This window comes from Manis pentadactyla, chromosome 12 (assembly GCF_030020395.1).
Source record: "Manis pentadactyla isolate mManPen7 chromosome 12, mManPen7.hap1, whole genome shotgun sequence".
NCBI classification, from domain to species: Eukaryota; Metazoa; Chordata; class Mammalia; order Pholidota; family Manidae; genus Manis; species Manis pentadactyla.
This window is the reverse complement of record NC_080030.1, coordinates 38322046-38349132: the sequence shown is the minus strand read 5'-3', so window position 1 is coordinate 38349132 and position 27087 is coordinate 38322046. Positions and strand designations below refer to the sequence as shown.

Here is a 27087-nt window from a genome sequence, read left to right as displayed (position 1 = left end):
AAAGATTGAGTCAGTATACAGTGCCAAATTTTGTACTGGTTTTTAGGTGTCTGGGTGTCCTAGGGGATATTCAGAAGGGCCCTTCTGTAGCTCACTGTTAATCCGGGGAAATGGGCTTGAATCTTGACCTAGTGTTGTCACTGCTTCCACCCACAAATGTAATGGTGAAATTCGATGCATATACTGGCGATCTTTGATTCCTTTCTGAGAGACAGACAGCATGGTGGCACAAAAACTGCAAGGAGGTACAGCTTCATATCCATTAGAATGTCTGTTCTCAAAAAAATTAAAAAATGAAAAGAAAAGAAAAGGAAGAAGAGAAAACAAGTGTGGGCAAAGATGTGGAGAAACTGGAATCCTTGTGCAATGCCGGTAGGAATGTAAAATGGTGCAAGTGCTGTGGAAAAGGTATAGCTGTTCCTCAAAAATTAAAACAGAATTACTGTAGTATGCAACCATTCCATTCCTGGGTAATACCCATAAGCATTGAAAACATGGATCCAAACAGATATTTGCACACCAATGTTCATAGCATTACAATAGTCAAAAGGTGGAAGCAACTCATATGCCCATGTACAGAAGAAAAGAAAATGCAATACATACACAGAATGAAGTATTATTCAGCCTTTAAAAACCAGGAAATCCTGACATATGCTACAACATGGATGAATGAACCTTGAGGACAACATACAAAATGAAATAAGCTAGATACAAAAGGACAACTACTGTATGATTCCACCTATATAAGGAACCTAGAGTTGTCAAATTCAGAGACAGAGAGTAGAAGGGTGGTTTCCAGGAGTTGGTGGGAGACAGGGAATGGGGAGTTATTGTTTAATATTATGATGTTACTATTAATACTACTGTTATTTTATGCTATTGTTTAAAGGGCAGAGAGTTTTAGTTTTGTCAGCTTTTTATAAAGCTCTAGCAATGGATGTTGGTGACAATCAAACAATATGAATGTACTCAATGCCACTTAACTATACACTAAAAAATGGGCTATTAATTTTAGGGGACATTTATTTTGACACTTTTTTTTTTTTAAGTACATGATCTTGGACTCAGAGAGATCTAAGTTCAAATCCAAGTTCTGCTAGGTCTGTGACCTTGAACAGGTTGCTTAAACTTCCTGAGACTCAGAAAGAAAATAAAAATGCCTGACTTGGAGGACTGCTTTGCAAAGCGGATCTGTAGTGGATGCTGGGGCGTACCACTCAGGTCATTGCCTGGCCTAAGGTCATTGGCCCAGCTGCTGGGGTGTTAACTGCTGGTGGCCCAGGGCTGCAAATCTCTTCAGGCTTGGCCCCCAAAGGGAGCTCCCTCACCCAGGTTTGTAACCCCACTCGGGAGACAGCAACTAGTTGATGGCCACTTACAAGGGCCAGCCCTTTGCATCGGTTTGGGAAAACTCTAAGGGGCCACCCCACCACACAGCCTCCAGCAGGACTGGCTGAGGCCTCTACTTGGTTTACACCGTGCTGCCTCTACCCAGCCCTGCTTCTCCCACATTCCTACAGATGCGAGCGAGCAGGACTCCTGCCTGAGCGTCTCCATCTCAGAGTCTGTTTCCAGGTAACTCTTCCCTGCTCAAAATTTTCCAAAAGCTTCCCACTGTCCTCAAAATGAAACCTGAAATACTTTTCACTTCCCGCAAGGCCCTACATGGGTCGGTCATTTGCCTGTCTCCCCTGCTGCTTCTGGCCCCTCCTCCTCCCTCACCCCAGCCCAGCCTCGCTGGGCCTTGAGCATAGCCCACTCCTGTCACCTCTGCACCTGTACCCTTGCTGTTCTTTCTGCCTGGTACTCAGGCTGTATAGCTCACTCTGTCCTTCTAGGGCATATCTTCAGACAGGCCTGCCTTACAATATCCCCCACATACACCCGCATCCCTCTCTATCCCTTCACCCTGGGTTGCTGTTCTTCATAGCATTTATCATTATCTGAAATGATATTCTATACTCGTGTGCTTTAAGCACTAGAATGTAGGTTCCTCAAAGGCAGGTCCTTCCTCTTCCCTGGGACCCGTGGTAGTCCCAGCAACTAGAATCCTTGGCACATAATAGGCACTCCAGAAACTTTTTTATGGAAAGAATTCATGAATTAGAGATAATATCCACTGAGCACATAATTCAGTGCATAGCCATGGCAGGGGCTCAATGGATGGTACCTGTATTTATTTTACTCTATTTCTTGTCTGACCAACTCAGACAGTGAAAGTCAGACAGGGTCCTTCTTCTGTGTACCTCTCTATAGTGCTCGGCACAAAATCACTCAATAAATAAAACTGGACTGGACTTGCAAACCCAATGGTGAGGGAGAGCTGAAAGGGCTCTTGTCCAAGCAGTGTGGCTGGTTCCACTCCATTTGGATGGCTGAGATTCTATCACATCACATCAGGTCTCTGTTAAAATTAATTATGGTCAGACTCCGTCCATCGCTTCCCAGGGAAGAAGACAGAGGCTCCCAGCGAAGTCAGCTTGCCTACTCTCAGAGACAGAGGGTTACTGCAAGGCCCCGCGTGACATTTATTCCCTCTAATCCTCAAATATTGCTGATATTATTCAACAATCTTTTAGAAACTACAAAAAGGGAGGTAATAGATGTAATCTCTGCCCCCAAATCACTTAAGATCCAAACCTGTCAGAGCAGGAGAAGAGAGGCTCCATTATTTCACCTGTTCTCTGTCCTCATCAGCCTCAGCCATTCCCCATCCACTCTGCACCCCTCAAGCTCTGACAGAGACATGCTGCCTGACATTCCTATCTGTTTGACATCCCATGTTCTTGGCTGTGTAATGACGTTGCATTTTTATGAAATATATGGCAGGCCGAATCTCCTGTTTTGCCATATTCAGGAGTAGCAAATACATTTTAAATGCCTGTTTCTTTACTCTTTAGTTACCATGTATCTCTATATAGTCCTCACAATGTGGGAAAGAGGTTGGTGTTACTTCTTAGCTCTTCTTCCCTTTTTTGCAGATGCAAGAAAACCCAAGAAAGAGAAGCCCAGTCGTCACCACGATGCGCACAGGCAGAGGAGGGGAAGGACGCAACAGCTGTGAGCCCGGCGCCGGCCAGGGAAGTGCGCGTTCGCTCTGATTTGATCCACAGCACTTTGAGGTAAGTGTTATTATCCTCCATTTACAGATGAGGAAAGAGGCTTAGAGAGATTAAGTTATGTACGTTGGGTCTCCCAGATGGTAAGCAATAAACCAGGATTTGAACTAAGCTTTTTTTGATTCCAAAGTCTCTTCTAAGACTCTGCTATACCGTTGTGTGCACTTGGGCTGGACTTTCCTTCCTCGGACCCAAGTTTGGTTAACCTCCTAAATAGTTGCCACTTTACACTAGATCCTTCTTAAAATATGTATGTATGCACATAAGCTGCCCTACCAGATTTAAAAATATTATAAAGCTACGATAATTAAAACAGGATAGTGAAACAGTAGAATTCAGAATTAAAGCAGGTATAGGATAAAGGAAGCATTTCAAATCCTTTTAAATAGAAGAGAAAATTGTTTATTCTATAAATGGTGCTTAAAAACCTGGTTAGCAAACCAGGGGGTGCCCAGTGTTTGTAATTTGTACATTGTGCAATTAAATGACACAGCCCGGGCTGTCCAGCTCCCACAGCGACTGCTGAGATGAGTGACTCACGGTGACTTACTGAGCTCCAGACACGTGAAGTCTCTGGTCCATACGCCACTCTGATCCTCACCCCTCACTCCATCTCCCACGGTACTTCCGCTTTACAAAGTGCTTCCACTACCTCAGAGGTGCAGGGTAGGTGCTGCTATTCCCGCTTCCTATATAAGGACACCGAGGCTCCCAGAGGTTAAGTTCACAGCTGGCAAGGCACGTGAAGCTTAAACACCCAATTCCTGGTATGGCCTCTTACAAGCAGCTCTGTACAGCCTTTCCCCAGCCCTGCCTTCCTGTTCAAATGCCCGAAATTTCCACAATGCAAAACAAATAACATCCCTACACCATTAACACAATAACTGTGTTAATTTCTCTATCTTCCTGTTCAGTCCTTGTCTTTCCCATACATCTTTTACATAATTGTAATCATAGTTTAATTACCATTTAGTGGCCCATTTTTCCACTTACTGTATGGCCCCAGTGCTGTGTACAGTTTTGTAGCAAATGACTGATGTACATTTTGACTCTCTCTTACGCTGCTCCTCTTCTTGAAAGCCATCCATGTAAATCTCCATCTCTAATCCAATTGCTCTTAAATGAATTTCTTTCACATGAGCGAGTGTGCGCAGTTGTGTTCCTCTTCTCAGGCAGCCACATGTCGCCCTTCCCCCAGTGAGAAATCTTGTTTCTTTTCCCAATCCATGGGGAACTTTACTTGTTGTGTTTGGTTTCCTCCACTTTTAGAGCTTCTCCCCAGCGAATGGAAGTCCAGGAGCTCTTCTGCAGACTTCTGTGCGAGTGTCAGCACAGAAGGTGGCATCTGTGGCCTTCTCGGGGTTTATATGCATTGCGTTCCGGTTAAGGCTACACTCTCCACTCCTTTTTTAACTGCAGCTTTCCAATTTAGCTTCCTCAGGACACTCATCACTGAATCCATGATTCATCCCCAAGGTTTCCTCCCTGAACAGGAGAAATTTCAAACTGACCATTTTTGTCACTGTTATGATTCACGGAGAACACACTCTGCTTAGAGTACAAAATAAATCATTGTTTTCAATCATTCACACAGTGTGTTAAAAAGAAGCATTTTGCACACATGATGTTTCATGTGATGTTTCAGGAGATGAAAACAGCATCATGGAAACATATGCTGACTTGACTAGTCTGTATGTTTGGAAACAAACATATATAGGGAGACATGGAAAAGACATTTTTGGTCCGTGACTGTCCTAAATGCTCCATAAGGTCAAATTCAGTCTACTTGAAATAAGGAGTTATGAGGTCTTAAGGCAGTACTCAAATAGGCTGTCAACAAACACCCACTGAATGCACACAACTCTGTGAGATCTCTGAAAGAAGTACACAGTCCCTGCTCTCTGGAAGTTGATTCTCTGTATCAGGTTGTCTGGCAGACACACACACTGGCAAAATCTGCCAAAAGAGGGTTATACAATGAGAGGGTTGTAATATTTTTGCAAACAGATGGTTTAGATCAGAGTTACAACTGTGATGTGCTTTTACTTAATTAAAATGGAGATGACCAATAATAATAATAATAACTGGGAATGATGCTGTTATGATTTGGTTTTGCTTTCAGAAAGCCAATTGTAAAACACCATGCAAGAAGAGTAAGATGGGGTTTTTTTTTTTCTAAGAATGTATTTTATTTATCAACAAATACAACTATTCTCTTTTTCACCATTGAGGAGCCTTTCCTGGGGAAAGAAGCCCTACTCCGTTTTAGGAGCAGGAAGGAAAATTTATGACTAAGTACATCCTAGACTGATAGTAACTTTTCATGACTCAGCTAAGATGTGCTAGGAATGGCCAAATATGTTTGAATGTGTGCTCTTGGGAGGCATGGGCATTGCCAACAGTGGTAGCTGTGATTCAATAAAGGGGGACAGCAGCCTCGACCTGAGGAAAATGTAGTGCGATAGTAACGAGCAAATTGCTGGCACTGGCGGTTGCTGTGATTTCAGTTTATTGATTGTCTCCTGTGAAACATGAGGCGCTTTATTTGAATCATTTGTATAGGTGTCATATTGGGTTAATTGCAAAGCAATTGGATTTAATAATAATATAACATTGTATCCATGCACATTGATTCCTAGAATTGTGAGATGTGAATTGCACTTGATCATGAGGTTGTGCTTACCTATGCTATGGGATGAGCAAATCCCAGGCTGATCGTGTAAGTGTGAGCTGCCCAGGGTGAGCTTTAACTTACATGCCAGTTTGGATTGTTACTGCAAATACTTTATAGGCCTGAACATGATTGTCTATAAACGGGATACCCTTGAACTAGAATTGTTTTAAAAAGCATAGCTTTATGTTGAGTTAACAGCATGCCGTTAAGGTCGGTACCAATGTAAACACAGAGAATGAAAGCTTTCTGCTGGCCATGCTTTCTTGCAGATTTTCAGAGTTGCTGAAATGATTTCCTTCTTAGCTAAGCTGCTTTGTCTTTATTAGTCCATTGAGTAAGTAATGCAAAAAAGGCAATTCTCAAAATGGACATAAATTCCCTGAAGAGCAAGGACACATACTAAACAATGACCAAGTTCATTAATCATAACACCTAAAGAAACAACATAGTTCTATATGTGCAAAATTATTTTTATGCTTAAATCTGGTAAATAGTTTCCATTTTTCCAGTTGAAGGATGTTCCTTTCCATAAGGAATAAAGAGGGGGAAAAAAATAGATTTTATGGGAAATTTTCATATCTGTATGATGAAGAAAAACTAAGGCAAATACGCAGGGCGAATCTGATAGGAACCATTTAAGAGGTTTTAGAGAAAGAAGAAAAGGGAGGAGGAAAGAATGAGTTATAAAATGAGAAGATTGAGTAATACAGTAAATATTATCTGGCACAATACAGGTACTCAATAAATATTTTTGAATCAAAGACTTAATTAACTAAGCTAAAAATGAAGTTATGAAGGAAGTTCGTGGTCCATTATGGTGTGTGGCCTACATTGCCATCTTTGATGCCTCTAAAAAGGAGCAGAAACATTCGTTTAGGCCAAATTTTGCTATGTGAATTTACGTAAAAATATTGTCTTCACTAGTTGTATTTTGCCCATCATTTTCACCAGCACAGTGCTATATTTTTTTAATGTCATCTGGCTTTGTGGCCAAACTGGAGAAGTCACTGGGAGAATCACTGACTTCTGCAGTCCATCGAAACCAAGAATGTAAAATCATTCATCTCAGCCCAAATGCTTCTCATCTCCCTTCTACTTTGGTGCAGTTAACTTTCTCCCCAACTCAAAGACCATTTGGGGTGGTAAGTACTAAATCAAAAACAAAACTAAATACACTTAATATGCATACTCTCTATTAAGATATTAGCTGTCAGATTCAGTCCCCTACAGGTGGAACTTTCCATGAGCACACACGACTGTAGCCAAGGTGGTTTTTAACGGTTTTTCAGACATGTGTTTGAATGTGTTAATGGCTGAAACCGAGGCCCTGTCTAAACGCTAAGGAATGATATGACCATGTGTTCAGCTCTGCTCTGGGAGACCACTAACGGCTGCATCGAGGGAAAGGAACAGCAGTGACAAGGAGACAAGAAAAGAAGCTACTGTTATCTTTTACACATCTTTTACCTGGTATGGATGTAGTGATAATACTGCAGACTTGGGAGGACTACAGGATCCTAGGAATTTTTAATGGGGAGGCCTAAGTGGGATTAGACATACTACTGAGAAGAAAACCTGGTATTTATGAATAAAGTTAAATGTATGGCATTTTCTAGTGTAATGAGCATAGTATCTTTGTATCATGCCTGCAGTCTCATCTCTTCAGCCTTGTGATTTCACCACATAGATGCGAGATCTTGGATTTTTTGAGACTCTTGTTAAGTGAAAATAATAAAATGAAGAGATTTACATAAGAATCAACAAAAGACAAATCTCATTAAAACAATGAATCTTGCCTTACTACTCAAATTTTTATGTAGCTTCTCATAAACACTCCTGTTTTATAAAAAGTACAGCAATTTCTAACCAGTATGATGAAATTTGAGCCCAAGACTGAAGAGAAGTCAAGAACAATGAAATGCTCTTCCCGCTCTGAGGAGATTCTTCCCCTGAATGGACTGCTGTTACTAACATTTTATGTGTTCCACAGGCTCCTTTGTCTTTCTTTCTTATGGCCTGGGACAACAAAAATTGAAAACCTAATTTGCTTTTAGTTCTACCTACTCTGAGTGCCACCTTCCCTTTCTCTACCTTATTTCTATGGCCTTGCCATTTTAATAGCAAATAAAAACAGGAAGTCTACAGTGTTTGAGCTAAATTTCACCAAACTGCTCTGCCCTCCAAAACTGGTGCCCTATGCCCCAGGGGCAGACACTAGCTAAAAAACTGTGGTGCAGGAGGTGGGGGGAGAGGAGAGGACTACCAACTGTGATCTGGTAGCACACTATGGGAATGTTGCTCAGGGTCTCTCTTAAGCTTGAATTTCTATCTTATAAAAGATTTGCAATTCTTATCCCATCACGGAACAAACAGAGCCACGACTACTGTTTCACAATCTATGCAGCTGATTGCACGTGCTGATTGCATGTTTCTTTCCATCACATTTCCAACAGTTGCAAATGTTTCTCCCTCAGGGACATCAGGACGTCATAATGGTTTACTGGGGGACGGGGGACAGCAGAGCACGGCAAGATGGCTGGTGACTAGATGATGGAAGATGGTGCACACCTGCTGTTCCACTCACCCTCCTTTCAGGCTCCGAGTAAGCACTGATCCACCTGACTCACTGCTTAGCCATCTCCTGTCTCACTCCCACACACTTGTTCATGTCCACACTGAGCAGATTTCAAACTCAAAAGCAGGACACCTGCTCCAGCAATTATGCACATACTTGTAGGACCATGGTTATATTTAAAATCAAAACTGTCTCAGGAGACCTAGAATGTGAGGTGGTCACATTCACTGAATTTCTTCCTGCCCATCTATCTATAAACATCTACCCCATTTTTTAGGGACTCATCTAAGTGTTCCTCCTTCAAGAAAACTCCTATAACTACTCCAATTTAGTGTGAATCTCCTTCTGAACTAATAGTTTGAAAACTGTTGCCTTACATTTATTATAATGTTGATTTACATCTACTGAATATATTATATAACATTGTATTAAGACCTCATTCATACTGTTGTTTTTCACCATGTAAATAAGCTATGTGTCTTGTTACTTTGATAAAAATGTAAGAGAAGGGAGTTTTTTTTAAGTCCACTATATGTGTGCTATATCTATGTATGTATGTATATGCTAGAGCATAAGAAAAGGGAATTATCATTTATGCCTTAATATTCTATGCAAATGTTTACCACTATTTAACATGACATACATTATAATGTTGGAGTTTTTGTTTTCTAAGGCTCTGTATGTTTATAAACTATTTTGTCTACTCCCTTGACCCTCCAGAAGAGACACATCGATAATCAATTTATTTAAGCAACTATAAATGTAGGCATAGATAGGTAGGTCTACCTAAAGATCCTCTGTGACAAGTCTAAAAAAGCAAGCCAAGAATAAAACATCATTATGGCACTTACTGGTTGTGCCACTCTACAGACACATATTGCCTTATAATTGATGCCTTGTACAACTGTGTCTCCTTGTTTACTGTCTGTTTTCTAATAGAATTACGCCACTTTGGAGTTTGAAGGTCAAATATATGCCCCTCTTCCACTGCTGCTATTGAGAATGTCTATTAACATTTTCTACACTTGGTCATCTGGTCTTTGCTTGAACAAATACAATGGACATAACATTTCTAGTATTGATGCTCACTTTATCAGAAAACTTATTCTTAAAGTGAACCAAAATATGATTGATTACCTCTAACTTCTAACCCTTGATCCTAGACATGCCCTTGGAAGGAATAAAAAACAAATCTACTCCCACTGTTCCATGGAAGCCCTCCATACATGTATAGGTTTTTAGCTTGTTCCACATGAAAATTCTCTTCTCCAAGCAAATATATTCAACTCTTCCTGTGGTTCTTCCAGGCATTTCAACTTCCTTTTCCTTCATTCATTCAACAGACTCTTACTGAAGATCTACTATGTTTAAAGCATTGTGTTGTGCACTGTCTATATAATGAGGAGCAAAAACAGACAGGGTTCTTGTTCTCATTGATCTCAGCGCCAAGACAGGGAAGGCAGACATTCATCACCTAATCTCACTGATGGATTGATAGTTAAAAGTTCAGATAAGGCTCTGAAAGAAAAGAATACTGATATATACAAGCATATGACAAAGGAACCTGGCCTAGCCTGGAAGTCTAGGGAAGGTTTCTCTGAGGAAGTAATGATTGAGCCGAGACATGAAGAAATAGTAGAATAAAGTGGGGAAAGGAAGACAGGCAAAAGAATAGAGGGATCAGCATGTTCAAGGATCCTGAAAAGAGAGGGTGCAAGGTCATGTTCAAAAAATGAAAGGATAGTGTAGTGAGAGTTCAGAGAAAGATGGATAGGAAGGGGAGAGGTAAATTTGGTTGAGTTCAGCTGAGAAAGCATCAGCAGGAGCCTTGCAGGCCAGGTAACGGTTTTGGACTTTATCCTCAAAACAATAGGAAGTCACTGAAGGGTGTGGTAAATTGTATTCCTGGTCCCCAAAAATTCTGGCTTCACTTCCTTCAGTACTCCTCTCTGTGGGAAGACTTTTCCTCCCTCCCTTTTGAGCTTAGAAAGGACTTTGTGAGCTGCTTTGGACAATAAAATGTGAGCAACAGTGATATGCATCCCATCCAGGCAGGAGTTTTAAGAGCCAGCATGTGGATACTTTCTCTTCATTCACGGTCACTGCTACCATAACCAGCAATGTTCCACAGAGAAACTGCTTCATCAACTTAAATTCCAAAGTGAAATTTCCATGGAGCACAGCCATGCTGTGAATGAGCAATAAACTGCTGTTGTTGAAAGCTAATGGGATTTCTGGAGTTGTTTGTTACTATAGCATTACTGAACTTATCTGACAGATACAAAGAATTTTATGGGCTTGAGGGCACATGACCAAATCTGTGTTTTGAAGAGAAAAGTTAACTACTGTTGAGAAAGTAAAGTGAAAATAAACCAATGTACAGTCTGAAAAACAAGTTAAGCAGTTATTACATTAATCCAATAAAGGATGATGGTAAACTGGACAATGGTTAACACAGAGATACAAAGGTGTTGATATAGCCAAAAGCTTCTGGGGAGGTAAGACTTCCAGGGCTTGGTGGTAGATCTGGATCTTTCTGGTACATGGGGATGGAGATATGGGGGTATTGAGATGTTACCTAACTTTCTGGCTAAGTTTCAGATGGACACTGGTGACTTACGACGAAATGGGTAAAATTCAGGGAGGACAATGCTTGAGGGGAAAGATCATGAGGCAATTTGAGAGCAGGTTGAATGTGAAGCGCCTCTGAGACAACCAAATGATGGGGAGTAGGCAGGGCTACAGGTCTGGAGCTCAAAGGAAAGGTCAGGTTAGAATATAAATGAAGGAATCACTGGCATATAGATGGAAACCGTGGATAGCAGTGAGTTTGCTAGGTAGACCATAAACAGTAGAGAGAGATTGAGACTGATTTTAAGACTAAATGCTGAGAGCTCCAAAATTTAACTTCTGGGTGACTACTCTTACTAAGGATTAGCCAGAGAGTAGGGAAGAGAAGCAGGAGAATATGGTGTCTTAAAGTCAAAAGGGAAGTGTTTTTCAAAAAAGAGGAAATGATTAAGTCTCAAGGCTGCACTGAACTCAAGAGATGAGGACCAAGAAATCTTCGTTGGGTTTAACCTCTGCCTGCCAGTTACCAGAATGGCGAGGCAGCACTCTGGCTGGTGTGGTGCTGCATTGTGCACACCCAGTGTCCCGGATGGCTGTTGCACAAGGACAAGAGTGAGACAAGGTCTGGGTGCTCCATGCCTGGCATCCCACAGGAGGCTCAATCTCTTAAGTGCAAGTCGTGCTGACAGAGACTCACCCTGTGTATCCACAGTAGTATGTCCTGCCCCCTCTCTCCACCCTCTGCAGAGATTAAGAAAAACACTATAGCTCCAACCATGATAAAACCTTTCTTTTAGTATCATTTTGTGAGTATTTAGAAAACAGGATAAACTACAGACACCATGATATTCAGTAATAAAACTAAACAAATGCTCAAAACGTTTATTCATATTAATTTAATCTAATTGAAAGAAAATACCCCAAACCACATGCAGTATCTCTTACTTCCAAATTAGAGTGGTTTGGAGGGGGGTAGGGGAAGTGGGGATGAAGAAAGAATTTCCCCTTCTTTTTTCCTTAATTTCTCACTCAGATTGCTCTTACAAATCTTCTGACTATGTATACCAAGCTTATTCATTTGTAAAATAATCTGATTCATTTTGTCCTTCTACAGAATTCTTTGTTGTATGAATTCCTACTTTGCTGTCTCTAGGGCCTGCCTCATCTTTCTCACCACTTCGGCCACCTCATGCCTAGGGTGTCTGCCCCCTTTCCAATTCATTTTGCATAAGCACCTTCACTCCAGAATCCTATCCCTAAAATCCTATTTTAACATTTCTCTACCCTTTCAGGAACTTACCATGGCTCCCTATTTCCCACCACTTGAAATGTTAAGGTTCTCTACTTAGAACACAGGACTTGCCGTAGTCTGTTCCCATCTGACTCATTCAATTGTTTTCAGTACTTCCCAGAGTACAAATTCTGCTTCCCTCAGACCCTCCAGCCAGCACCAGGACCAGCTCCCACCCTTTGATTTGCCTTTCCTCTATGCTTTGGTGCCCACCTCCCCTGTGGCTGAGATGCCCTCTCCTAGTCCCTTCACATGATCAAATCTCACCCATCTTTTGAGGCCCTGTAGGAAAAAATCTGCATGGAGAAATGGCTTGCCTTCTATAAGAAATCTGCCAGTAAAAATACTAACCTTATGGAGATTTTACTATGCCATGCTCTTTACATGAATTATCTCACTGAATACTCAGAATAGCCCTTGGAGGTAAACAAGATTTTGCAGATGATGAAATTAAGGGTTAAGTTCATCTATGGAAAGCACCTAGCAGTGACCCATAACAAGGATTCAATAAATGTTGACTATCATTATGCATACTAAAGAGATTTAGTAATTCTCCCCGGTCACAGAGCAGTAAGGAAAAGAGCTAGAATACAGATTCTGGCTTCAGAGCCACTCTTTTACACTGCCAAGAGCAGCAATGCTCTGTTTGCACTGCTGCGACCTTGCCAAGCTTCCTCAACTATTACAGTCAACAATTATTTCTGCTGTCTGAATTCCTTAGCAGTTGGAGCATCTGTACTATTTTGCTTTGCACTTGATAGCTATCTTACTTGGACTTTTACTTTTTCTTAAGTATATGTCTTATCTCAAGTTGCCCTAAAAACCAGTTGGTGTGCTGATAAATGTTTAATAACCAGCTCTTGAGGTTTGAAGGGGGTTGATTCATACCACTGGTTAATTTCAGGGGTACTGCTACCATGGTCAATTTCAAGACACCAAAGCAAAGTCAACCAACTCATAAAATTCCTAACAATCAGCTCTTGCAAGTTGGTACAAGCGGCAGCAGCACTCCACTGATAAAAGGATTAGATATTACACTGTATTCTCTTGACTTTCTTAGTGCCAAGCCTGATGCTGTGCAAGTAAGATACATGATCACATACCTGGAGTGGAGTTTCTGGTTCAAGGTTGCAAAATGCATATAAACATTTACTTAGCCTACCTCCCTAAATCTCACTGAAATGATGATACGCAAAAACGAATTCTTCCATAATAGTGCTTAAACAAGAAAAGGTGCCAACAGCCAATTAGAAAGTTTGACAAATTTATGAAAGACAAGAACACAGATAGACTCCTGTTGATAGATAAGCCAAAGGAAACCACAAATTCAAACTGGCACCAGTGAGGGCTGCTATGGAGATGGGAGCCTTTCTTTCCAGGGAGACTCTCTAAGCTCAGCAGGTATGAACAGCTTAAGTGGACAGTGGGACAAATAATCAGAGTAATTAATTAAAGATTAAGGAATAGCTGGGCCAGTCAGGCCTTACCTTCTACATATTTTGAGCACTGTGTTCCCAGCTACACTCATTATTGCTTTCTAAACCAAGTGCAATATTTCTCTGGGAAGGACCCCCAGTGTGGATATTTAAGGCTGGAGACATAGAGCCTGTGCTAATTCCGACCTTCCAAATGGACTCAGAGGGAAAAGGTGGTATGGTTCTAGCAGCTCCGCTATAGATAACTCCATTCCCTACGGAGGTGCTAGGTACCTGTTCAGTGAATGGATCTTATAGCTTGTGGGCAAATGAATGACTTTTCAGGAAACACGACAGCATATGCAAATGCACAGAAATTCCGTGATTATTTCAAGTCAATAAAAATGTGTTTTGGCAGCCATGTTGGAGAGGAGAGGAAAGGAAATCTCCAAGTGGCGGAAATGAAGAGAAACACCAAAGGCAAGGTGGTAAACCCAAGCTGTGCAGCCCACCTACTTTGCAGCTGGGGATGACCTTGTGATACAGTTCCACTTAACAAGATGTAAGCAGACGTGGACTAGGGACTTCTGCGAAACTGTTTTTCCTGCCTGGTGTCCATCCCTTCCTCCTTATTGCGTTCTGCTTCCTCTTCCTGCCTGGACTACAGCCATAAGGCTGGTAGTGGAATAGCCAGCTTGCCACCAGGAAACAAGCAGAAGGATAAAAGCCACTCCCTGAGGATGGAGGGGCAGGAACATATAGGGAGCTTCAGGAAAAGGACAGCATTTCTTCCTTGCTCTGCCTACTTGCAACTTTCTTGTAGTTAAACAAATAAAACGTTTTCGAGTCAGGCCACTATAGTAAAGTTTGGTTGCATCCAAAAATGACATATTGTATATCTGGGAACTTGGACAGGAGACTAACATCTTTGAGAAATGGAAACTCTGGGCCTGATGTACCCATCTGGGGTCTAAACTTCTACTACTTGCTTGACTCAGGAAGCCAATGTTGAAAACTAAATTTAAAAATCCAGAAAGGGCATCTGAAACCTACAGAGCCCTAGCAGTAAAATATGCGCTCACTCCATGGGACACTTTCACATTTTGTAAGAGGGAAAAAAATTCAGATGAATTCACAGTAAAAAACTGCAAGGTCTATGAAAGAATAAACCACCACGAGGTGTGTCAACAGATAGAGGAGAGGGAGGAATCAGCAACCAGAGAACTGCTTATAAAAGACCACTCTGAAAGAGACTATAAAATAACTGTAACCAAATAACTATGACCAGATATAAGCAAAGGCATAGAAACCATATGAAAGAAGAACACAACATAAAAATGGAATAAACAACTTTGAAAAAGAACCAAATTGATTCTCTAAAAGTGAAAAACAGTCACTAAAATTAAAACATCAATGAACAGGTACTGAATAGTTAAGACAAAAGTGAAGGGAAAAAACCATAAACCAAAAGATTTGAGGAAAAATTTCAGAAGATAGGACAGAGAAACTATGAAACTGGTTAAGAGCAATGGAAAACAGATTGAGAAGGTTCAGTATAGAAGCAGAAATTCAAGTTCAAACTAAAATTCCAGAGAACAAAGAACATGAAGAACAGATGATATTTAAGCAATAACACCTGAGAATTTTCTAGAATCAAACTAAAATATAAATCAGTCTTTAGACTTCGGACACATACAAATGCTCTAGCAGTGTAATTTTTAAAATTCACAATTTGATACAGTATGGCGAAACTTCAGAATGTCAATGAATAGGAGAAAAATCCTAAAAGCAACCAAAGCAGATGTTCTAAAAATGAGAACAAAAGCAAAACAATATCCAATTAGACCATCAACAAACCTGTCATCGGACACCATACACATCTGTGAAATGAATGGCATCTTTATGCTGCTGAAAGAAAATAATTCTCATTCTAGAATTCTATACCTAGCTACATTTTTATTCCAGACTAAGAATGAAATAGACATCTCAAATGAACAAAGACTGACAGTTTACCACTCAGTGATTCTGCCCACAAGATCTATTATAGGGGTTACTTCAGAAAGAAAATCAATTGATTCTAAAAGGAAGAAGTGGAGGGCAAAACATAAGGGTGAATAAAGAAATTGGTAAACACATTGTCAAAAAAACATAATGATTTATTGTTATCAAATAATAAATACTGGTGAACAATTTGGAAGGACTCGAAAAATAAGGTAACACTAAGATAACAGTCCATGAAAACATGGAACATTGCAGAAGAAAATCTGAGTTTTAGGGTCCTAAGGTCCTATATTAGTTCTGAGGCAAACAGAGATATTACATTCTGCTGAGAATTTTTAATAAATAAAAAAAAGAACAGGAATATAATTTCCAAGCCAAAAGAGGGAAGTTAAAAGGAAGAAAAGAACCGGAGATACTGACAATCCAATAAAAGGCAGGAAATGAAGGGGGATGGGGAAAAAATAAAAAATAAAAAATTTAAGTTCTAAATAGAAAATCTAAAATCATAATGTTAGGTGATACATATGTAGGAAATAAATGTATATTTTAAATGTTAATATAAAATATTTTTAATGGTAGATATATGAAGAAAAATATAAAAACAAGATAGGAAAGACAGTCACCAATTTCAGAACATGGTTACTTCTAGAAGGGAAGGGAGGAACCTAAAAACAGGTATAAAGGGGCTTCAATGTATTTTCACATGTTTTTTCCCATAAAAGAAAGGAAGAAAAATGATGCACCACTCAATCCAGGGACAGTGCTACACAAATAGGCAACACAAAAAACTTCCCCATCAACAAATGAAAAAGTAGAGAGAAACAGATACAGCACGAATACATAGGAAATAAGACCTATTATGATGACTTCACAGTTTGTCTTTAGTTACTAGCATTGGCATTAGCATCCTAACTGCAGAGATTTGCTGGAAGAGAAAATGGATTTAATTTGAAAAAAAAAATTGGTATTAGTGTGAAGGAAGGATTATGCATCTCAAAGGATTTTTTAACAGCTGATAGGCATTAGTGTAGGTATTTTAGAATATGTCAGTATATGTATTTAGCATATGTATTTTAGAAGATGTTTGTTTCCTCAAAATGTTTACAAATATGAATAATTTCACTAATAAAATCTCTTTCTCAAGGCAAAGAGTAGACTGGTTCTCCAACATGCTGGTGTGTAAATACTGGGGTGAAAATCTGCAAGTGGCAAAAGCCCCCTCAGGATGCCAACTCCAAAAGCCTCACGCTGAGGAGGGGCCCCCACCCACAGCCGCTCCCCATAATTCTGAAGAGGAAGATGAGAAGGAGCAGGTAGAGAGGAGAGAGGAGGGGAAGGACGGGGATGGGTAGAGGCGCTGTGCAGGAGAGGGGAGCACATGTAAAACTGTGTACACCACTCCCCTGCTTTTACCTACTTGTTCCCTGTTTCTCACCAAGGCAAAGGGTTGGAAGCAGAGAATAGGAATCAATTTCAAATGCAATTTCAGTTTTCCACGTAGTTTCCTCCCTTACCTTGGCCAGAGTCAAGAGAAAGTGGGGTGTAATTACATCTTTTCCAATTCAAGCTGGCCATGGGGATCTATCAGTGGGGAATTTTATTCATGGCTTTTATTGTTAAGTTTATGGCAGCTGAAAATACAGCCCTGTCTTTTGTCTTTTCTCCAACTGATGACAAAGATTTTCACCCAGACACCAAGACCATCAGACCTGATATTCTGGGCTAGACCAACAGACCCTTCACTGACTCCAGGAAGGTACCCTGAATACTTGTAGGACTACAAGATAATATTCTCTGCCACTCCAGCCAGAAGTGTGATTCTGAAATGTCATTTCCCCCACAATTCTCTTTTTTTATTGAGGCATAATTTACATGTTATTAAATGCGTATATTTTAAATATACAATTGTATTCATTCTGATGAAGCTAAACACCCACCCCAATCAAGGTACAGTGTAAAGTCATTTTTAAAATAAACTTATTATCTGAATGGATTCAATAGCAATGAAACACAATAATGTATTTCCAAATATCTTGCATTTACAATCTTAGAGCATCTAAAACTTGAATATAATGAGCTACAGTGTAGTAAACAGTACATTTTACTCCACCTATAAAATTGTTCTTTTCCACATACATTTAGATAAGGAACAGAAAATGCTATAAATCACTGCAAAGTGATTTGTACTTTAAAGTACAAATCTTAACGTTTGTGTACTGAAAAGTCATTAATCACACTTTATTTTCTTTTCAAATTTTCTTATACCACCCCATGAATAAGCCAATACACCTTATCGTCTGTCCTATCTGAAAAATCTGGATTAACAGCCTAGGCCGAATTCCATTCTAGCAACAAGATACATAGCTACCAACAGTTCTCTTTAAATCTAAGGAAAATAACAACATACGGGGGAACACCTTACTCTGAAGTTCCTTTATTTTGGTTTAAACCTCTCTTAAGAGGCTCTTTTCAAGTCTTTGGAGCATTATTAAATGATCCTACTATTGATTTTCCGTGCTTAGTGCTGGTGAAAATGGAGTGACTTGAAGCCTAATGACTGAAGTCCACTCACTGTCTAAAGGACAGGTACAAAGGCAGAGGTCCACAGAGCTCGCTCCTCCGACCATCCTCAGAACTTAGATTCCACTGCCTGGAAATAGGACAGGTGGAAAATAGGACACGGAATTCAACTAATCTCTCTTACTTAAATATAGCACTGCTGCTATTTCTGTTACTTATCTTGGGAAATGTTGTAAGTATTGGTGTATTTTGCTCTTTGGCATGAAGCTGTATGCTTCATTTCTACCACTGAAATCCAAATTCACTTCTAGGAAAGCATTCCTCTATTTTCACCTTCATTTTCCGTGGACCATGTATTTGTGATACCAAGCCACTGAGTAATTAGAGGTTACAATCAGAATTTGTCATGCCAGTTTCCATCTTAAAAAGTTTTTAAGACAAAACAAACCAGTTTTTTAAATGGGTAAAAGAAATGAACTAGCATTTCACATAAGAGGGGTAACAAAGGATAACATAAATAAAAACCACAATGAGACACCATTTCCACACCTTCAGAATAGAAAAAATTTTGTGCTCTGCCAATACTAAGCATTGATGGGACTATACAACTACAGAAACCCCCGTACAAATCGGTGTGCATGGGGGTATCCAAATGGGTAAAGACTTTGAAAAACAATTTGTATTTAGTAAAATTTATGTGCATACTGTATATCCCTGCTCCTTTTCCTAAGCATATTACATATACAGTTGATCCTTGAACAACACAGATTTGAATTGCTTGGGTCCACTTACATGTGGACTTTTTTTGATAAATATACTGGAAAACTTTTTGGAGATTTGTGACAATTTGAAAACACACTTTTCTCTAGCTTACTTTACTGAAAGAATACAGTATAAAATACATATAACAAACAAATTATGTGTTAATTAATTATTCACGCTATCAGTGAGGCCTCCAGTCAACAGTAGATTATTAGTAAAGTTTTGGAGGAGTCGAAATTATACATTGATTTTTAACTGTGCAGAGGTCAGTGTCCCTAATCCCCTAGTTGTTCAAGGGTCGACTGTATGCTAGGTGGTAGTAAATTTGTGTTAATATTCTTAAGTGTGGTAATTCTGAAGTGTTTAGAAGTTAAATGTTAAGATGTCTACAACTTTAAAATGGTTTAGCAAAAAAGATGTGCAGAGAGAGAGGGAGAGAGCAAATATGACAAAATGTCTTTTAAAAAGCAGGCGCAGGCTCTGGGGGCAGAATCTGCAAATTTGAATCAGGGCTCTGCCACTTAATGATTGTAATCTGGGTAATTTATTAAGCTTTCTCTACCTCAGTTTAATGACCTGTGAAGTGGGAGTAATGGTGGTACGAACTTGCTTGAGATGTAAGCATTAAATGAGGTTAACAGAGCAGTCACTGCTTTGTCAGAAGCCTTCAGCAAAGGTTAATAATTACCTTTGTTGGCTCCATTTTGCAGATGATGTAAACTGAGACTCGGTAAGTGAAGCAACTTGTTCAGTCACATAAATGGCCGCTAGCGGTCAGAGCTGCAAGAGCTAGAGTGGAAAGGAAGTTCTTCTACTAACCATCCGAGTCACAAAGCAGCTCTGATAAACAGCAAAAACTTCAGACAACCCAGATGTCCATCTATTGTAGAATGGATCTAAACTGTTATTGCAGTTCTATACTAAACTGCTATACAGCCAGGGAAGGAAATAAGATGCATTAACATGAAGAAAATAAAAAGAGTTAAAATAAATTAAAGCTTTTATTTTACCCCCAAAGATTTTAGCTGCTACAGCAATAAGAAGACACAGTAAGTCACTAAAATTACCATGAAGAAAACAAATGGAAGAAAGGTTTTCGGTTTAACCACTTTGTACTTCATCACAGTGCTTCCTGCAAGAGCAAGAAAGACAACCTACATGCTTAAACAGGTGAATAGTTATATAAACCAAATAATTCTTCCTACAATGAACTAACTTGTGGCCATTAAAATTGTGTTTTAAAATGAATATTTAGTGTCATGGTAAAATGCTCACTACATAATGTTAATTTTAAATACAGGATTCCCAAACTTTAAATATAAAAATATATACAGACATATAAACTTGTATGTATATGTACACATATATAAATACATATAATGAAATAAACCCAGAAGAATAAACCTGGAAGTTTACACATACACAAAAACATTTTTAAAATTAAAAGTGGGCTTCTTTGGACGGAAAGATGGGGAATGATTTTTCCTTCTTTTTTTTTCAACTGTAATCTGCATTGTCTTATATTTCTAAAGTGAAAATGCAAAACTGATGACTCTGGAAAGCAATCAGGCAGCATCTAATAAAGTCGAAGATTTTATTAGATATTTATAATCCAGAAACATTCTCCACTCCTGGGTGAGATCCACGTTTGCCAATGAGATGTATACATAACCATCTAGCGACATTGCTTATAATAGAGAAAAACTAGAAATAACCTACATCCATCCACCACAGGAGCATGGATAACTACACAGTGGATATCCAGGTAGCAGTTAACAGGAAGGACGCAGAGTTACTGTAATCAAGGTGGGTATATCACACAAACATAATGTGTGGAGTGATGGATCTGAAAATTGCAGAAATGTAGGTGCCCTATGGTTCTGTTTGAAGATTAAAAACATGTAAAATAACACTATATGATGTATTGTTTATGTGCATGTACATATGTAGGAAAAAATATTTTTAATGCATGGGAATGCACCAAATGCAGGGTAAAGGTTATCTGTGGAATGTGAGGAAGGGAAATGAGATTCGGAAGGCGGACACATAGGGTGGGGGTGGGGACATCAAGTGTACCTGTAGCGCTTTATGTCTTGGACTGAGAGCTGAAGTACAGATGTTTGTTATATAATTTTCTGCGTGTGTGTGTGTGTGTGTGTGTGTGTGTGTGTGTGTGTGTGTGTAGGAGGGAGTCTGAAATGTTTCACAATAAAATAGTACTCATATAATGAGATGAAAATTTTAAATTAAGGTTATCTCTACAAATATAATTCCTTGGGGGTGCAGTCATGGACTTTTGGTCTTACTTTAAAAAATATTTTTACATCTTTATTTTTGCTAAAAACAAGATTTCCAATGCAGAACACTTAATTTCAGCAAAAACCGAAATTATTTTTAATAAGAGTATTTGATTACAATTACTATCCAATTTTGTTTGGAACCCAAACTATATCCACTGGGGGAAAATTAAAACATATGCCGTCCCCCTAAAATGTATTTTTAAAAGGGGGTAAAGAAAAGCACTAAGAAGTTGTAGTCATTTTATTCTTCCAGCATATTCTAACTTTAGGGGGAAATGGCTCAGAGCAGCCCGTGGGTGACTAAGCCATGCTCCCAGCCCTGGCAAGGCTGCTCCTCCCAGTCCTGGTCGACTTTGTCAGAGGGCAGAATTACACATTTGCACGTGGTTAAACAGTTTCATCAGTGAGGCAGATTTAAACGAGCTTTAAAAGCAGGAAAATAAAACATTTGGTGCATTCCACATTTTCCCTTAAGTATACTGTACCTTCAAGTCATGCTGCATTTTGCATTCCTCAGAGCTCCAAAACACTATTTAAATTGTGCAAATAAATCACTTTATTCCGGGTGAAATACGGCTGTCTCCTCCAGCAGAAACTAAGGGGCGACCTGTCCCAAGCGGCTACGCCCAGGGGTGAGGACCCAGCGCAGCCAGAATCAAAGGCAGGTGATTTGAAGGAATCCACATTCTGCCTTGAAGGCTGAAAAATGGGTGGAAGTTTTTATCTTTTTCTATTACCCATCCACCACAGTCTTTGGGTTAAAGCACTCGTTTAAAACACTGGGAATTCCTACCTCCGAACTACATGATCTCAGCAATTGGAGCATGTGGGAAATGTGGGGTTACAAGGGCAGAAAAGAGCATCAGAAAGTTGGATTGAAGGGAGAAACTCAAGGGTAAAGATGGTAAAGGTTACAAACCCAGGAATTAATAAAGAGGTAAGTGGACGGATGACTGTGCCCACAGCAAAAAAGACTTCCCTTTTACCAGAGTCCACCATGGCGTTCCTGGAACTCACAGACGCGGCTAGACTGACAATAGTTTGTTTACATCGCGCACCCGGGGAAGACACAGTCCTGCGTTCACCAGCCAACGCCAGCGTTCTAGACGCTTCCCTGGTGGGGAGCGGCCGGAGGGGGCGGGGCGAGTCTGCGGGCCTAGAGGGGGCGGGGAGGGGCGGGGCTGCAGGCTCGGGAGGGGCTTGGAGGGCGGGGCTGCGGGTCGGTGGGCGGGTCCCTGCGGTGCGCCTGGGCCCTGCCACCCGACACCGCACCCTGGACCGAGGAGGTGCCACCGGGAGTGAAACCGTTTCTGGTGCCCGCCTACCGACGGGTTTGGCAGAGGAGGGCCGGCCGATACTCGGCATGAACCTGTGAAAGCAGCCCGGCGTCTGCCCGGCACGGCCGAGGGCCTGCAGACATGTGCACGGTTTCTGCATTGCTAATAAGGACCTCTAAGGAACCTAGGTAATTCCCAACCCCAAACCCTGCCCCACCCACCCCAACACACACGCACTCACCTTCTGATACGCACAACAAACACACTCACACACCGGGACGGTAGGAATTGCTAATAGACGCCCCTCCTTTCCAAGCAAAGTGCTTAGTAGCCGAATTCAGCAGGAAGGAATCATCCTCTGAAGGCCGCCCTTGCTACAGGCCCTCCCACGGGAGATGGGAGAGGTCAGCCCCTGGAAAAGTCTGGAAGCTTCGACTTCCCACGGCCAGCGAGAGGGGTCCACTTCACCTTTGGCGAGGCCAAAAATCACTCCTTCATTTTGGGCCTGGCTTTTCCCGTAACTAAAAGGGCTACTTAAAACGTGAACTTTTTCTGCATTTTATTAAATTGCTTTCTGTTGGATCATAGTGGGGTCTTAGTTCGGAATTAAATTCATCACCTACTATGACAAAATGCACCATCTGGGCACTTCCACAAAAATTAACACACAGGGGAATGGGTTTGCTGTTGATATCTGCCTAGGAAGATACGAAAAAGGGTTTAGTGGGCTGTGCTTTTGTATAGTCTTACAGACTAGCTCCTTGGAGGACTAGCCATTTAAACTCCAAGTTTCAGTACCACGTAAATTAGAAGTAACTTCACCCTTGACTTACTAATTTTCTGTCCAACTGTTTCTCGTGAGCCATTTTCATTTCTTCCTTTTCCTACTATTCTCTGCCTCTTCTTTCTGTTCCCTTCTCCCCATGGTCACTTTTTTCTAGACTCTGGAAGTATGGACAGGAGGGAGGATTAAAAGGGCTGTAAGCAGGGGAAATCCTATCCAGCGGAAGAGGACCACGGCACAGCTGGGACTTGTGTTCCTCCTGTCAAGTTAACTGTGGTACAAGAACCAGCTGGGTTGGGTCCGGACATGCTTTTCTCTTTTGCAGCTCACAGAATTTTTGTGACTTTAACGTCAGTGATCTTTGGTGCTCCTGAAGGCAAGTAGTACACCTGAATCGTAAAGCTTCAGATGAGTTGAGTTCAAAGTTTTATTTTCTACTTTTAAAGCCCTCAATAAATTAGGGCAAAGGTAGTTGGAATCCAGCCTCTTACCCTGGCGTTCCTCTGGGATTATGAAGGTTGGCTAAGCAATCTGCTCTTGAGAAACCAGGTGTAACAAGACCTGGGTGGAGGGATCTGGAGGTTGTTTGTGGAACTTTCTCCTCCTTTGCAGTTTGTGCCAGAGTCTTTCTGGAGCAATCCTACAAGCTTTGCCACCAGAACTACTTGGGTCGACCTGCCTTTGTTATGCAAGTTGCAGAACACAAAGCTTGTCCCTGCCAAGTATTCCTGGCTGGAACGTGAATGATGAGAGGGGTTACTATGAATTCTGGGCTGCGGGCTTAAGGTACCTCTTCCCTCCCTCCACTGCCTTCCCTCCACCCCTGTCCTCTTTAGAAGCCTAGCTAGCTAATGCTTCAGCTTAGAAATAATGCTTCAGTGCTCTACCACCTACTTGAATCTTTAGGTTAAAGTGATATAGTCAAAATGAACATCCTGCACAAATCTAAGTTGACTCTAAAGCCAGTAATAAACTCTTACTGTTCTGTTTCCCTTATCTTTATGTGGAATCGTATTTTGTCCTGACTCTCATGTTTTTACATTTCTAGCAAAATAGTTACATCTTTCTAAGATTCTTTTAAAAATTATAGTGTGAGGGATAGTCAGCAATTCCTGTTTTTTTCCCCTGCATCTGTCTACCTGCAAATCTCTTGCGGCTGCAGCAACTAATAGGCTTTTGAATCCCGGCTGCAGAGATGCCATTTGGTGTGATTTTCCAGGTTGTGCTGTTTCCCCAGGGAGAACTCCTGGGCTATGGATGTATGTTGAGACAGGAAGGGAACTTAGGGCAACAGAAGGAAGGTGGCTTAAGGTGGCCTTATTCCAAACCCCTGGGATGGCCCCACAACACACCAAAATCCTGTTCTGGATGATCTGCCTATTCAAATCAGGTTCCAGACAATAACAATGACCAAAGTAGGTGGAAGTGAGAACTGTGGTCAACCCCCTGTGGAATGAGCTTGTTGATTTTTACTGATGCCTGTCTGTTGAATAGAGTGGAACTGAGAAAAAACAGGGCGTCTTGCCGGAGGAAAACAAAAAGAGAAAGTGAACCACTTATCAAAGATAAAAGAGATCTTTCTTACTCTGCTTTATGCAGTGATCTAAACCTCCTGCAAGCCAGACCCACAAGATATACAAGCCCAAATTGATGAGAATATCATGCTGTCAGCAACATGGGGTTTGAAAAAAGCTGAGCAATGACTCCATTCCTCATGACTCTCCAGGACGTTCTCCGGTGATCTTCACACTGACACCAGCTGCTTCTCCACCTCCTGTTATTTACTGCAGGGTGTTCTGCTTGGAGGAACGGTCTCCTTTCTACTTTATTCCAATATAGTGGTCATTTTTATATCGCAGTGGTCCCCAAAGCATTTTACAGAGGAATCTAAATCCATCTGTTATGAGAAAAACACAGACTTTCAAGGAACTGAAATGAGAAAATCCTCTGGCTGAAATAATTTATACTTTATTTCACAAAGTCTCTCGGTAGCAGAGAACCTAGCTGAGTGGGAAATAGTGGTGAAAGTCACGGGGAAAATGACCCAAAGATTATGTTTTGTTTTTGCTCTCTTGGTACGCTCTCAACCCATTTAGAAAGCAGTGATATTCAAGACTGGGTAGTCTTTTGCTTACAGCCATACAAATCAACATTGAAATGTGTCCTTAAAAAAATAAAATGAAAGCCCAACTCTTAATTACTTGAATCATGGTGTAAAACTTTGTTATAACCAGCAGGCCAAGGGACTGTTCAAAGAAGAGATAATGAACTGGACTGAAGGAGAGATACGGGGTATTAATCTAAGTTACATATTGTTTCCTTTCTCAAAATTCTTTTTGGCAAAGATTAAATTGCACCAAATATCTATCAGTCTTGTGATGACAAGACTAGCAAACTTGTTGCATTAAACAATCCCTTCCTTTACAACTGTCCAAACAGGATTTTCCCATTTAGTAGTGTATCAGTTCAGAGTTATGATTATGCTGTAATTTTGGAGATCCCTTGTATCAAATATTAATATTTGTATAGTTATTAAAGTATTTGGTGATTTGTACAGAAACTCTAAAATTAAATATAGTATGTCATTTATAATGTTAGGAAAGACTAAAACTGTAAATGAAAAATTATTTTCTAACCATTAGTTTCTGCTGGAACAACTTGTAAGATGACTTACATTTTTAAGTGGTACATATAATCATAAAATGCTTTTTTAAGTGCAACACTTAAGCAAAATCTTTTACATTACATAATGCAGTAGTTTTCAGACTGCATTTATCCAAGAACTCTTTTCCAAATAAAATACTAAGTAGGAGGCAAATAAATAAAGCATAAAAACAAAGGTACTGGGGACAGTGGAGGAACAGATGTTAGTCCTTTAACCCTCCACAGGGCCACGCGAGCACCTTTGAGGAATGCTGGATTCTAGGAAGTGTGGAAGCCAGTGCACTATTGTAAGACATATTAAAAAATAAATAAAAGGCACTGTTTCGATGACACCCCTCTTCCTGGCAACTGCGTGTATGTATGTATATGTTTCTGAAATATTCAATTACTATCTGGTTCCTATCTCTGTCATTCATACTCTCAAGCTGCAACTTTTGTGGCATTTTATGATAGTACAAATGGATTCTGTGTCTATGAATTTCAAATTCTAAGTTTTTAAAAATCCTAACAGTACAGAAAAGGTCAGAGAGCATGTTACGCCAAAATGTATGTGACCTGGATGAAATTACTTGCATAAATTAGAATAACAGCAACATCTCAATAAATGACTGTCAGATCATGATTTGGACTTTAAAGATTATTTCATCCAAAAACCCTGATTATTTCCATTGTGAACACTGAGATCCTGGAAATTGAGGGCCTTTGCCAACACTACAAAGGCAGCTTCCAGATAGGAACACAATTCTCCTGCACCCGAGTCTCATACTTTTTCCACTAGTCTGCGTATTGCCTTGTATAAATTAATAGGAAAATTTTACAACTTGAAAATATCACAGTTAACTATTGACTGAAACCAGTTAATGTCTGTGTATTTGCTCAGACAATTCCAGCCTGGTTCACATTTCAGTAATAGTCAAGCAGCATAGCTGTGTTAGATGGGAGATCACGGAAGCATCCTTCAACAACAGGTGTTATCCACAAAAGGATTTCAGGAAGTCATGGAGGGACACAGAATATCCATGCCTTCTTTAGAAAGCAGAGGTCACATAAGCACATATGGAGACAAGTTGTCAGATACGAGGTGAGATGGGAAGGCTGAGTCTTCAGTGTAGAAGAGTCTGGCCCTTTTCTACC

The 27087-nt window shown here is 40.4% G+C and overlaps 3 long non-coding RNA genes across 5 annotated transcripts; 2 read left to right on the top strand and 1 right to left on the bottom strand.

The window, feature by feature from the left end:
• Window positions 1–3025: 3025 nt before the first annotated feature.
• LOC118913065 (uncharacterized) lies at window positions 3026–10723 on the top strand. 2 transcript variants are annotated; one of them, XR_005025067.2, is made up of 4 exons: window positions 3026–3122; window positions 6745–6935; window positions 8247–8395; window positions 9089–10723. It is a non-coding gene; the product is annotated as an uncharacterized LOC118913065 (long non-coding RNA). The 2 variants fall into 2 exon arrangements; XR_008992718.1 differs by lacking the exon at window positions 9089–10723 and having other exon boundaries at window positions 8247–8936.
• On the bottom strand, window positions 3506–22838 carry LOC118913064 (uncharacterized). 2 transcript variants are annotated; one of them, XR_008992717.1, is made up of 3 exons: window positions 22747–22838; window positions 19617–19808; window positions 3506–4808 (listed from the first exon to the last, which is right to left on the bottom strand). It is a non-coding gene; the product is annotated as an uncharacterized LOC118913064 (long non-coding RNA). The 2 variants fall into 2 exon arrangements; XR_005025066.2 differs by lacking the exon at window positions 22747–22838 and adding an exon at window positions 21714–22322.
• On the top strand, window positions 22475–26575 carry LOC118913063 (uncharacterized). Its single transcript, XR_005025065.2, has 2 exons — window positions 22475–22693; window positions 24889–26575. It is a non-coding gene; the product is annotated as an uncharacterized LOC118913063 (long non-coding RNA).
• Window positions 26576–27087: the final 512 nt, after the last annotated feature.